Genomic DNA, 14,421 nt, shown 5'->3' on the forward strand with positions numbered 1-14,421 from the left:
AAAGAAAAAATATAGCAGGAGGCATCACAGTATAATGAATGATTAAGTTATAGGCTCAAGCTTTAGGCTTGAATATCAATCACACAACTTACTGGCTCTAGGACCCTCTGTAAATTGATTAACTCACTGAGACTTGGTTTCATCATCTGTACAATGGGGATACTAATGATACTCGCTTCACAGGACTGTGAAAAGATTACATAATTCACGGAAAACTCTTAGGCTAGTCCTGATGTGTAAAAAAGCACTCACTACCCACCAACCATTATAATAGGACTGTCACTGCTTAATAATTAAGTAGGAAATGTAGAGCAAAAAGAAATTCCTTGTGAAGTCCAGACATGAGTTGACAGATGTGATATTAAGTCAACTTGCTATATCAAGCCTCTGTGATGGCCACTCCACACTTTGAGCTTCTGCTAGGCCATCCACACCTCCACTTTTCCATTTGGAATCCCACATTTCATTTTTAACCTACAAAGCTTTTGCCTCTGATCTTTAGGTTGTCAAACTTCCCTAGTCTCATGCCCACCGTTCTTCCCCTCACTCTTCTTGTTCTGGTAAAGTGTCTCTGGGCTTTGGCATATTGTGGCCCTCCATCTGTAGTGGACTTCCCGCTTTTCTCCAACTGGCTAATTCCTGGTCATTGTTCAAGACCCACATAAGGCTCCTGTGTCGCAGGAAGACTTCCCTGAACCCCCAGGCTGGTAAAACACATGTTACCAAGTTCTATTCCTTTCCCTGCAGCAATATAATAAATGCCAACTATTTCTAGACAGAAGATGAAAACAAAGAAAAACTGTATTCAATTCAGTTGACTCTGACACCCCAATCGCACATCTTGTCGGTAGACCTCGTACCACCAGACCCAGATTTGGGTGCCCACAGCCATGCTTCCTAGATCCTCTCACTCTACAGTTCCTGCAGCTGCCTAAGCCCAAGTAGGGCACCCTGAGCTCATGCTCACCCACCAACTCTTTATGTATCTAAAGAGGAGTTAATATGCCAGCTATCTCTCTTCTTGGCCCTGGCCCCGGCTGGGTGATTGGGAAAATGAAACTGGCCAAGGCTTGATGGTCTTAAATTGTAATTTCAAGGTAATTTGAACTCTCTTCCTCTTGGGGATGGGTGGAAAAGCTAAAGTCTCCTCAAATCAGTGTATGGACTCAACAAAGAATCAAGGTGCCCCCTGCCCCCGCCTTGCTCTAAAGCTTGTATGAGATCAGCAGGATAATCAATTTCACAGTTCTGTAAGGCCGATTGGAACATGATTATGAAGTTAGCCAGAGCATTCTGCCTGGGCCTTAAAAGGCCTGTTGCAGAGGGACATCTAGTATATGAAACCCACCAGACACCTGCCAAAGCCAAGGACTCCCTTGCTTCCTAAGGTTTAATCGCTTGCTCACCTGAGTTCCACTGTCCAATCCTGCCCAAGGCCTGGAGGGTCAGTCTGTGTGGTCAGCAGTCCTCTAAGAACTTAAGTCCAACTTCAGCAGAAAGGTTTGGGGTCGAATTGCTTACTGCAGTCTGATTAAGGGAGAGACTTCACCTTCAAGGTTGCCCTCTGCTGGGTTCCTGCCTCAGGTACCCCTACCCTTTCCAGGCCCCTGCTCTAAATCACTCCAGCCTCTCCCCCAGGTGACAGAGCTCTGCCCTCTAAGATGACTGACTCCCTGCACTGAGAGGCAACAAGGCACCTTCTACAACAAGGTACCGAGCAGCAGACTGTGATGATGTCGGGGGCAGCCTGGTGATACCTCGGAACCTGGGCCTTCCCTCCATGGGCTCCTCGCTTCCCTGAGTCTCAGGCCTGCCTGGGCTGGTTGGTCTCAGATGGTTCTCCTTCTCCTAAGGAAGGAGGAGGGTCCGTAAACTGAGGACAGGTACCTGGGGAACAGCCTTTGAGCATGACTTTTCCTCCAGGATATTGGACTCCAGTAAGAAAAAGGAAGGTTGTTATTCAACAAGCTAGTCCCATGAGAAGGCTGGCAAAGCAGAGCGTGAGCCTACCTGGTCCTCAGGCTCCACACCTCTCACCATGCTCTGTCTTGAATGTGTTTGCTTTCTGGTTCTCCCACTGAACTCTGAGCTCGTCTATTTCTCATTCATTTTGATATCCCAGGTTATTCTGTGAGCTGGCTCATGGGAGCAGCTTTCAGATTCATTGTAGGATAACCCTTTGAAGTTACAATTGATGTTGGGCAATGAAACGTGAGAGGAAGTCACCTGTTATATCCAGGTAGAGGCTTTAAGAGCCAGAGCCCACTTTCCCTTCTCCTGCTGACATGATGGTCCCTGAACACCTCTGCCCCATCATTTTGGGTTTCTGAGTAACTCTGCTGCCCAGTGGACCCACATGGGCCAGGCAGTGCAGGAGAGAGGTGACGAGCAGATGTTCTACTGTACAGTAAGGCTGAAAGATGTTACATGTTTGCACTTTCGAGCTATGGGGTTTTTTATTATTACAGCATAATCCAGCCTAACCTGACTAATAAATACTTCAGAGAGCAAGAGGAAAGGAGAGGTGGTGGAAGAGAAGGCAGGAGGGAAAGAGGAAGGGAGGAGGAAGTCAGTAGCTGTGGAAGTCTTCACCTCTCTTTGGGTTTCAGTTTCCAACTTAGAAATCTGGAGACTAGAGCTAATCATTATTGTGCTCCCTTCCACCTCCAATACTCGGAGAACCTGAGAAGAGTCAGACACAGAATCCATGCAGAATTCTATTTTCCCAAGTCTAATGTGTAGCATAGCAATATTTATAGAGGAAGGCGGCAGAGAAATGAGGCAGGAAACAAAGCAATTGGAACTTTTTTGGTAATACATCCAAGCCATAAAGATTTCATTAGATTCTCTAATAGACTCCTAATGAAAAATAAGACCCTTTTCCCGTTTTACCTACTTCCTGAACATTAGAATCAACTTGGCTTTTCCAAGCTTTGCACCCCATTTACATTAATTAGAAAGTTCCATATTAAAGGAAAGCTTTTAATGGGCTGTTATTGCAAATGATTTTACTGGCGAGCTGCACTGTGCTGTTTTAATAGCATATAAAAATGGCATCTTATAGAGGAGACTTCGATAAAATTGAAGTTTTGATGGACTCTGGGCCTGAGTTGGCCTTTGCTTGGGGGCTGGGATTCAGGGACATTTTCTGACTAGAAGAAGCGGTTTTCTGTCTTTTTGGACTGACGTGTTCTAAAGCATCAAAATGTTTCAGATTGCAGAGGTGCACACTGCCTCCTGCACGAGTACACCTGCAGAGGTCCACACTGCAGAGGTGCACACTGCCTCCTGCACGAGTACACCACTGGGGGGCTACTTCTGGTCCCTGGGACAACCCTTCGCAGTATTTCTCACGGTCCTTTGGAAAAGGTAAAGCAACCCTGGGACTGCGATATAAGAAGTGGATTTCAGGAGGACAGATTGTCTGGTCCAGGTGGAGAGAGTCATGGGGGTGGGGGATGCCAGGTCTCTCCAGGAAAAGGAGGGAGTCAGGAGCGCCAAAGAATTGACGCTTTGGAATTGTGGTGTTGCAGAAGACTCTTGAGAGTCCCTCAGACAGAAAGGAGATCCAACCAGTCAATCCTAAAGGAAATCAACCCTGAATATTCATTGGAAGGACTGATACTGAAGCTCCAATACTTTGGCCACCTGATACAAAGAGCTGACTCATTGGAAAAGACCCTGATGCTGGAAAAGATTGAAGCCAGGATAAGAAGCGGATGACAGAGGATGAGATGGTTGGATAGTATCACTGACTCAAAGGACATGAGTTTGAGTAAGCTCTGGGAGATGGTGAAGGACAGGGAAGCCTGGTGTGCTGCAGTCCATGGGGTAGCAAAGAGTTGGACATGACTGAGCGACCAAACAACAACATCTAGGGGCAAAGGTGAGAGAACAAATGATGTTTCTAGAGCTTAGGAAGAAGTTGCAAATGGGGGATAAGGTGGAATAAATGATGTCACATATAATGGCAATCAAGCAAACAATGGTAGAGTGAAGGGACAAGGGGGATACCATGGTGGGTAGAAGAGGAACCCGAGGGTATGGGTACGACACCCAGATGAAATCCAACAGGAAAGTAACTGCTGTTCCAGTTGTCTTGTCCTCATACCCACCATGTGTAAATGGTCTCACCTACAGGTATTCTTGAAATTTTTCCTTGGCAGAGGCTTCCAGCTGCATATTGCTCATGGGATCCCCACCTATCCCTTTAGTATGAGAATAAACTGACTTAGGAGGAAGTGTGTATGAAGTTTAGGAGTCTGAGGACTGGAGTTATGTCCAGGTCCAAATCCCAACTCTCTGCTAAGGATAAACTCTGTGTATTGGGTCAAGTGAATTAAGGTCCCTGAACTTCAGTTTCCTTGATGGAAAAATGTATCTGTCTGTAGGTAGCTGGGAGGACTAGGCAAGATCACGCATGTGAAGAGTGAAATGCAATCCACAGTGTCTAAAATACACTCAATACATGTGAATGATTATAAGTATAATTAAAGTTGTATGGTTTAAAATACTAGCAATTTGGATGGAGCACAGGATATCTGAAATGAGCTATGTATTCTGGAAACCAAAGGAGCCCCAGTGGAGAAATGGAACAGGGTATCTCCAACCTAAGTGACCCATGAGTGATGCATTCAGCAGTGATTTTTCAAGGCTGCACACGTTCTGGTTTCCTAAGTGCCCTGTCTGGGTGCTTTGGTGGCTCAAGTGACTGTAAACACCATGAGCTCTTGCAGGTTTATTTTTGCCAGATGGGTAGAAGGATGTTCCTAAACTATTAGACAAAAACTAACCTTTTGTTTGCACCACCCTGGTTGATGACCTTGAAGCAATGACTCACCAGGGAGCTCCTGGTGTATCTGAGAGGACAAGATATTTCAATAGTCAAGCTCAGGGGCTAAAGAGAAGCTAACCCATCTTACACCTTTGGTCCTGCAGTGTTTGGTATGTGGTAAGCATTCCATAATGTTAGCTACTGTTACAACTATTACAGAAAAATATTGGAATAAATGCAAACATATTTCATTTTATCCTCTGCTTGCCACAAAATCTTGTTTAGGACAAAAGCTCTCCATGCTGTCTGAATCCATCAAGCATTATGAGTTTAGTTCTAGACACAATAATCACAAGAGATCCAGATCAGGGAGATAAGATGAGGAATGTGGACATTATGTCACACCAGGAATAATTAGAAGAATTCTTGAAGAAGAAGAAATTTTGTTAGTGTGTGATACTGGCTGCATTTTAATAATCAAATGGGATTACCTGTCTTCTTTCTAAGTAAGACCAATGAGTGGAGGCAGGTAGAGAGATATATATGGCAATAAAGATGGAGGATGTATCCATCTGAGCTTGACACAAGCCACAGGGTCAAAATTAGGTTGCTGCCTTGAAATGCTGTGAGTTCCCATCGTGGTAGGGATCCAGGATAAATGTGAATTCATTCATCACATGCTTATGGAACATGGACCCGGACAGGGTCAGTGAAACAGCAGGGAACACAAAGGTTAATAAGATACGAGTCTTGCTTTTTAGTAACTCATGCTCCAGGGAAGAAGACAGATCCGTAAACAAATGCTTAAACCAATGAGGTGTGACACACATCAGAGTAGAAATGTACACAAGGTTGTGTCAAACCAAAGAGGTGATGGAGCAGAGGAGGCAGCCAGTGGGAGGTCAGAAGATGCTATGGCAGGGGGCTGGTCCTGGATGATGATTCAGTAATACTCTGAGGGGTATACAAGGATGGGAGAGGCGTGAATCTCTACCCAAGGAAACAACATCTAAAATGGCATGAGGATATGAAAGAGCACGTAGGGCTCTGCCAGAAGACTGGCATAGTTAGAAAACAGGATGAAAGGTAGGGCCTAAGAGAGATGAGACTGGAGAGGTGAGCCAGAATCCCATTTTGAAGCTTCAACTAATCCCATTTTGGAGCCTAAGGCACCAATAAAAGGTAGCAATCAAGGGGAGATATGACTAGACTTTATCCATGGCTATAGTACAACTAGAAAATCACTACAGGAATCCAAACAATAAATTATGATGGGCTTAACTAAAACATGGAGGTAACACTGGGGGAATATGAGTCTATGGATTTGGAGAGTGAGGGAAGAACTTAGCGTAGGCTAGTTCCCAGATTTCTGGGGGACTGTCTCTTGGGGATGTCTCTTGAGAGGACATTATGTCACACCAGGAATAATTGGAAGAATTCTTGAAGAAGAAGAGATTTTGTTAGTGTGTGATACTGGCTGCATTTTCATAATCAAATGGGATTATCCGTCTTCTGGATAATCTAAAGGAAACGAGGGACATTTCATTTATTGAACATCGTTGGATGCCAGACATTGCTATGAGCTTCTATACCTTCATAACAGACCTGCAAGGTAAGAGTTATTATCTTCATTACGCATGAGAAAATTGAAGCTACGTTATTTTGTTCAGGATCATAAAGGTGAAGCCGAATCGGGCCCAGAAGTGTCTGTGTCTCACACATCACACTTTTCTCATAAGAGTCCCCTAAGTTCCTTTTTCACTCAAGATTTCAGGATTCTAAGCACAAAGCTAATTCTTGTCTGTTCAAAATTGAAATAAGCCAAGTCTTGGTGAAAATAATCTGACTTTATACCTGGCCTGGTTATATACTCTTTCCACATTAAACATATTCATATAGAGTGTAAGCAGTACCTATAAATATCTTTCCAATAAAAGTGAGGCCATGTATTTCTGAGTGATAATCCTCTGCTCCGGGCAGTGATATAAACCAGCAGGCTGAAGGCCAAACAACTTTAGCTAGCCCAGAGATTCAATAAGTTAAAATACATTTTGGAAGAGAGCTCCAGGCCAGACCTGTTTTTTTCCTGGGTAATTATATGGGGATACCTGATTCAGCACAAGCAGGCTGGCTACAGAGTGTGAATTTCTGATTAAAGGGGCACCAGCAAATCATATAGGAGTCTGATCAAAATTTAAACTTGAAAATTAAAATTAAGAAAATAGAGTGTTTTGCTTTTGTTTTATTATTTGGAAAAATCTGTTAACATAAAAAATAAAATCTCACCAACATCTTCATTCTTCCTCCTGAAATGCCCCCTTCTCTCCAGATCTTTCATCTGGAAACTTCCTATAAACCAGTGGTTCTTAACTGAAGAAAATTTTGTCCCTAGGGAACATTTGGAAATTGTTTTTGCTATTGTTTAGTCACTAAGTCATGTCTGACTCTTTGTGACCCCACTGACTATAGCCTGCCAGGCTACTCTGTTCATGGGGTTTTCCAGGCAAGAATACTGGAGTGGGTTGCCATTTCCTTCTCCAGGGGATCTTCCCAACCCAGGGATAGAATCCACATTTTCTGCATTGGCAGGAGGATTCGTTACCATTGAGCCACCTGGGAAGCCCCATTTGGAAATGTCTGGAGCCATCTTTGGTTATCACAACTTGGGGAGCAGTGGAGGGCATGTAGCAGATGTGCTGCTAACATCCTACAAGGCACAGGATAATCCCCATAACAAAGAATTACCCAGTCCAAAGCGTCAATTGTTCTGAGGTCAAAAAACCCTCTGTAGGCCCTTTCATGACTTTCAAATTAAATCAGATCCCCATGACAGGTATAGCAACTTACACCCTTGTTTCACAGCGCTCATCCCATTTTGCAGTGGTCTATTCATCTGTGTGATTATGTGTCTAATGGCTTTCTCCCCTGCTTGACTGACAGCTCTAAGGGAGCTGGGAGAGCATTTGTTTACCTACTCATTGTATCCAGGCAGCTCCTACGGTGGCACATAGTAGGGGATCAATAAAGGGTTGATGAATGAGCCAGTGCATAATGAAAGAGAATGAAATTAATCAGTGGGTTGTGCCTCTGAAATTATCCACATCTCTACCACTTCAGTTGGAAAAATTAATGGAAAGTATAAATTGATTGATACATTAATTAAAAATATAAACCAGGAATCATTTTTCACTCTGGTGCTGCAGATACATATGGTACTAAAATGAACCAAAATAAACACCTTGAGATAGTCAGCTTGTAAGTCGCCCCAGTGGACTCTGCCTGCAGGTAATCACACCCATGTGTAGTCCCCTCCCACCTCCAAGGCTAGGTCATAAAATATACTGTGATTTCGCTCTTTCTTGCATCATTTGCTCTGGTGGAATCTACCTGCCATGTGGTGAGAAGAGGTCCATGTGATGACCTTAGCTGAGGTCTCTTTCTTAAACCCATGTGAGGCATCATCTTGAAAACACATCCTCCAAGCCCCAGCAAAACCTTCAGATGATCCAGCCCCTCTGACACCTAGATTGCAACAGCATGACCCCTGAGTCTGAACCACTCAGCCCAGGGACTCTCAAATTTCTAGCCTTCATCAACTGTGTCCAATAATAGATATTTGTTGCTTAACATGGGAAAAAGTTAACCAAAGGGATTACCTCAAGGGCTGACCAGGAAGTTGCCATGTAGGGGTAAGAAAAGTCATCCTTGAGTATGAAAACTTTTTTTAATTTAAAATTACTCTTGCATTGTAATTGACCCTCAGTAAACTACTGAGCTCTATTACATTTAAAGTAAGAATAATATCACTTTTAAGGATCACAATTATAAATAAATGGAAAAATATATAGTGGGGTGTCTTATGTATAAATGAAGAGGTATTTGGGTTTTGGACAAAGGAAAGAGAAGATGGTTACTACGAACTCTTTAAAAGAAAAATTGTCCTTTTGATTGAGGTCAGAGCTCCCTCAACCAGGGAGGAATGAAAAGTTTCTATTTAATACCCCTCGATTACACTTCACAGAGAGGGAAGAGGATACTTCTGTGCTGTTGCAGGAAGTGGAGACGGGTGTGGTTTGAGCCTGAACACAAGTGCAGAAGCCTGGAAGGCTGGAGCAGGACTATCTGAGCTGCCCAGACACAGACATGCTCCCCTAATGTTAAGGTGGCGAGTGGGTGAGCGCTGAGCTCTGTGGCTTCATTGTCCTCAGCCCTGGTCAGTATCCTGGTCACTGAGCATGGTGAGCTGGAAGGATGTTGTCAGTAACAGTTCCAGGGCACTGAGGACCCACCCAGATCTGAGGACTCAGATCTCAGAGACAACCCAGAGGGACCAGACCCCTTCTTGGATCTTCTTGTAGCCAGCTGGTCACCCTAAGGTTCTTTTACAATCCTACAGGATGGGAGGAGGGAAAAGAAACAATAAATGGATGTGGATGAGCTGCCAGCCACACTGGTGGAAGTTGAGATGTTTCATTTGATTTCACTAAAGTATAATAAACCTGATATGCCTTGCCTCTGGGTATCACTGAGCAAGTCATACATGTAGAAAACCAACTGAAACGCTCTGTCACTTAATGAAATGCCATTGGATTTCTTCTAGATGCTGAGCATAAGCATCTTAATCACTGATGCTACAGTCTAGATGCTCCTCAGTAGAAGAGCTTCTAATGGTCTGATGTCCTACATGTGTCAACGACAAATTGTCCAGAGCTCCATGGGCTATGCTCTTCCTGTCCTAACGGGGGATGGCAGAGTGGACACCCTGCCCTTGTCACCACATTCTGCCCTGTCCCCCTCCACCTGCCCATCCCCTTTTGCATCCCACTGGCTCTATCCCACTCTTCACACCTGATGCCACCTCTCTACCCTTGTAGCTCATTTATCCCAACAGGCTCTATGGTTTTCCTCCTATCTGGCTTCCCTTTCAGCTAATTCTGACTGCAACAACCTACCTTACACTCACTTGGTTCTAATGTAAACGTTTCTTCCCCTACCTCTTCTCAGCCCTTGCATGAAATGCCTCAGTTCCCTCCCTCTGTTCTAGCTGTGAGTCCACTGAAGACCTAAAAGCTAAGAGGGCTGTTAGCATATATCAGAAAAAGGGGGGAAATGAAATAATGTTTTTATAAGAAAATAGGGGTCGACGTTTTCTTTGGAAGCTTTTTAAAAAAACTCCCCTTGGTTAAAAATAATCTTAGCCCACATATTTACCTGTAAAAAATTAACTGTCACTTTGTGGTGACCTACAGTCACTTGGCTTGGCATAGGAAGGAGAGAGATGCTACAGAGTCAGAAGTAGGTTTGGTTTCTAGCAAAACAGCAACATAATCACAGTTGCTTAGCTCTCCTCATATCCCCAGAGAGTCAGGGCTCCACAGCAGAAGGACAGCAAAAAGCCTGGACAGGGCCTGGAAACTTGGAGAAGCCACCATCCGCATGTAAGGAAGAACTCTGATGAACTTTCACGAGGTGGGATGTAGATGGAACTGGATCAAAAGGGACACAGGTGGCAAACTCAGTATAGTCAGCTCTGCTATCACACTTATAATAAAAAGTACAGACTTGTGTATTAGGGGGAAATTTGAACATCACATGAGTGTTTGATTATGTGTCATTATGCATAAGAAAACACTAGGAGATGCAGAAAACTGCATCTGAATGAACCCAATCAGGTAGGAATACACAAAATGCACACACCTCAAATATCAGCTTGTGTCCTTAGTTCACAACAGGCTATCAGCCACATTTGCTGTTCCAGCTTTCCTTCCCATTTCAGATGAATTTCTCCTCCCCTACCTTGCCACTGACTCAAAAGCTGCAGCTTTTTCAAGGTAAAGCATCACATATATAGCAGCAGTTGTGTATTTCATAACCATTTCACACGTGTAAAACTATGCTCCTACTTTTACTAGGTTCCTTTGTTTTTTGTTTCTTTTTTGTGATTGATAAAAGTTTTTGAGTGTTATATCCCTCATCCCAATTTTCCATTAATCCACGTGGTTTTCACTGGGCAACTTGGCATAGCACAGTGATAATTAGGAATACGTAAGTCACATTACACCAGTACCGACTGCATTCCCAAGTGCCAGGTAAGTAAAGGTGGGAAGATAAACAGAATCCCACTGGAAGAGTCAGGGAAGACTCCTGCAAACTGCAGAGTGCCCAGCAGGACAGGCCTGCTGTCAAATGATGGAGGGTAAAAATGTACCAAGTCTGTGAAGACATTACAAGTCATTAAAAAAAAAAATTAAACTACTCAAAGTTGAAATGAGTACAAAAAATGAGTACAAGACCGATACAAGATTTGACAATATGCCTTCAAAAACCATAAAGATACATATTTTCTAGACAGACAACACATTTACCTATGAGGTGTTATTTTTCCTCTCTACCTTCTCTTCCATTCCGGCAAACACTGCCTGGCTGGGTATCTGCCCTTCTCTGTAAGGCCATGAACTCAGCAAAGGGGACCCTATGCCCATTTCAGGGATAAATACTGAATAATCTGTTAATCTTGAAAACTGTTTCCTTCACTAGTGGCTAGCTTATGGATGGGCATGGGACCAAGTTCTGTCCAATGAGATGTGAGGAGAGGTTTCCTGTGAGCCTCTGGGAACATTTGCTCACAGATATTGTCATATCCACATGTGATGTGTGAGATCATGGTGGCTATTTTCTGACCGTGAGGATGGTCTACCTTGGGGACAAAGCTGGCACACTGGAGTTGACAGAGCAGAAAACTCTGAGTCTGTGGTGATGGCTTTAAAATGATGAATAAGGCAAGTCCGAAGCTTAAGTTATCACAGGATGCCTTGTATAGGATGTGACACATTTGCATACTGTTTAAGTGACTTAACAGAAACTGTTTCCATTTCTGTTACTTGCCACTGACAGTATCCTGCTTATTATCCTGTTTGTTTAGCAACACCATTTTCCAGAGAAAGAATGGAAAATACAAGCAAAAGTTGATATAAAAGGGAATTCACTGAACCATTACTTGTGGTAATGAGCAACAGAGAAACTCAATGTCCAAGTTGCAGAGATTGGCTAAATTAGGTTGAGTTCATTTTACAAAATCCTCTAAAATCATTAGTTAGGATGATAGGATGATATAAATAGTGACAGCAGAAATGTTAAAAACGTTCTTGTCCTTTCTTCCTCCATTTTACTCATCTACTCTGAGTCTGCTGAACAGAAATGAGAAAAACACTGAATTGTGCTAACTAGTCTTATTATAACCCCTGTCCACTAACTTCAAGTGATCGCTTGGTATTTCCTGGAGATCCTTTGATATTTCCTATTCCAGTCACTTTCCTAGATTCTCAAACCATTTTTTGCTTTACAGAGTCTCATCAAACCTCCAACACCTCTGCTCTCTCCTCCCTCTTAGCTAATAATCCTGCTCCCTACTTCACTGAGAAAATGGAAGTGCCACCGCTCTAACCATGGCATAGGTCAACTTACCAGCCCATACTCTGCCTCCCCTCCCATTTGGAAGAATGGCCTCGCCCCTATCTAAGGCCAGCACCACAGGTGCGTGAGACTCCTCTCACTTGCCAGAAGATATTTCAACAGTCAAGTTCACTCTAAGGATTGACTTTTCCATTTTCACTGGATCATTTTCATCAGCTCTAGTATTGCTCTTGTTTTTAAAAATATACAGGACTCTCCCCTTTTGAAGGTTGCCTCTGGCTACTGGCTCAAGTCTCTGTCCCCCTCTTTACTCATTTCATCCCATTCCTCTCCTGTTCAGCCAAAAACCCTTTGCAATAAGGTTTCATTACCCTCCCTTCTATAGAAACTGCTCCTGTTAAGTCGCCAGTGATCTCTACATGACTGAATCCAATGGTTAATTCTCAGTCCTTCTCTTACATGAACTATAAACAGCTTTTCATCCAGAGCATCAATCTCTCCTTGAATTACTTTTTTCACTTGACTTCCTGGACCCTGACCTCTGCTGGACCTCTTGCGTCATTGGCTTATCTTTCTCAGTCTCATTTAATTATTCTGCCTCCAACTTCCAGCAGACTGAACAGAGAGCTGCTGGGACTGAGCTTCAGAAGAGTTGGATTTTGCAGCTCTTCTTGATTCAGAGGCATGAATTACATCTATAGACTGACATCCCAGTTAACATTTCCACTCTGTACTTCTTCCCTAACTCCAGACTGGTATACCCAACTGCCTACCTGAGGTCTTGCCCAAAATATCTAACATTACTCTGAAACTTCACATACCCTAAAATCTAAACCTAATCCTTTCCCCCAAAAATGTTTCTTCTCCTATCTTTCCCATCTCAGTTTACGGCAACTTCATCCTTCTCTTTAGCCAGTCCAAAATACTTGGGAGTCATCTTTGATCCCCCCTTTTTTTTAATGTCTCACATCCTAAATCTGTTTCCAAATTCGACTGACTTTACCTTCAAAATAAATCTGGAATTCTGCCAGTTCTCATCACTCCATTCTACCTTTGTCTAAGACATCATCTTCTACTTGTAATATTGCAATTGCCTCCCAATCAGTATTTGTACTTTAACTCTCCTTCACGCTATTCTCAGCAAAGCAAAGTGGTCCTTTTAAAACAAAAGTCAAATCTTGTCTTCCATTCTTTTCTTCAATCACTTATTCCAACCATAGATCTTATAATTCCTAGAATGCAGCAGCCACGTTCCCTCATAAGACCCTTTGCTGGGACAGTCTATCCTCCAGAGAGACATTTCTCTTCTATCACATCTCTGCTCAGATGCCACCACTGAAGCCAGAACCTCCCTCACCATCACACTTAACATAAGTTCTTCCCACACAGACACCCGGTATGCCATATTCTCTTTACCTACTTTATTTTTTCCATAGTTTTATCACCATTCAGCATGCTATACACTTAATTGCTTATTGATTATGTGTCTCTCTCCCCTAGGATGTAAGCTCCATCAGAATCAAAATTCTGTCTATTTTTCAGCTGCTATTGTTGTGCCTCGGACAATCCTGGACCCACAATGTGTATTTAAGTATTTATTGAATGGAATGAAAATAATTATTCATTTAAACACAAAAAATAAAAATTAAATATGGATGGCCCTGATTTTGTAAAACAGTGTATATTAAAAGGTGATATTTATTGAACACTGTCTACCAGTTACTTTGTTGAGCATTTTTATCCCTCATCAATATTACAACACTACTAGAAAATAGATACTATTATCTCTATTTTATATATAAGGAAATTGAGGCTTGGAAAATGTAATTAATTTACTCTGGGTTAAATAGCTAGAAAATGGCAAAGTATTAACAACAGGAAGTGATGCAGTTTTATCTGGTTTGAAGGTTCCATGTTCTGTGGTTCACTGCTTCAAGCTGAATATATGTGTGTGCGTTCCATGTCCTACTACAAATTGTAAAAAAAAAAAAAAAACTTTCTGCATAAATGAAAGCACCATTCCTTAACAACAGGTAAATAGAAATAGCCATCAGACATGTATAAACCTAATTAACTTCTTGTTAGCAAAATGAAAGTATTAAAACACTGAGAAATTCTTCCTTTCATATTATACTGGCAAAAAGAATTAAGCAATAACGCCCATAATATGTTAAAAGACTGATCATTTATGTGTAGAAAGATTTGTGTGCAAGGGTTTTCATAACAACATTGAT

The 14,421-nt window shown here is 42.6% G+C and overlaps 1 protein-coding gene across 12 annotated transcripts in view; it reads right to left on the reverse strand.

The window, feature by feature from the left end:
* PTPRT (protein tyrosine phosphatase receptor type T) overlaps window positions 1–14,421 on the reverse strand; it is a 1,155,533-nt gene that overhangs the window by 321,170 nt on the left and 819,942 nt on the right. The gene's annotated exons all lie outside the window — the stretch shown is intronic.

Source organism: Bos taurus, chromosome 13, assembly GCF_002263795.3.
Source record: "Bos taurus isolate L1 Dominette 01449 registration number 42190680 breed Hereford chromosome 13, ARS-UCD2.0, whole genome shotgun sequence".
Taxonomy (NCBI): Eukaryota; Metazoa; Chordata; class Mammalia; order Artiodactyla; family Bovidae; genus Bos; species Bos taurus.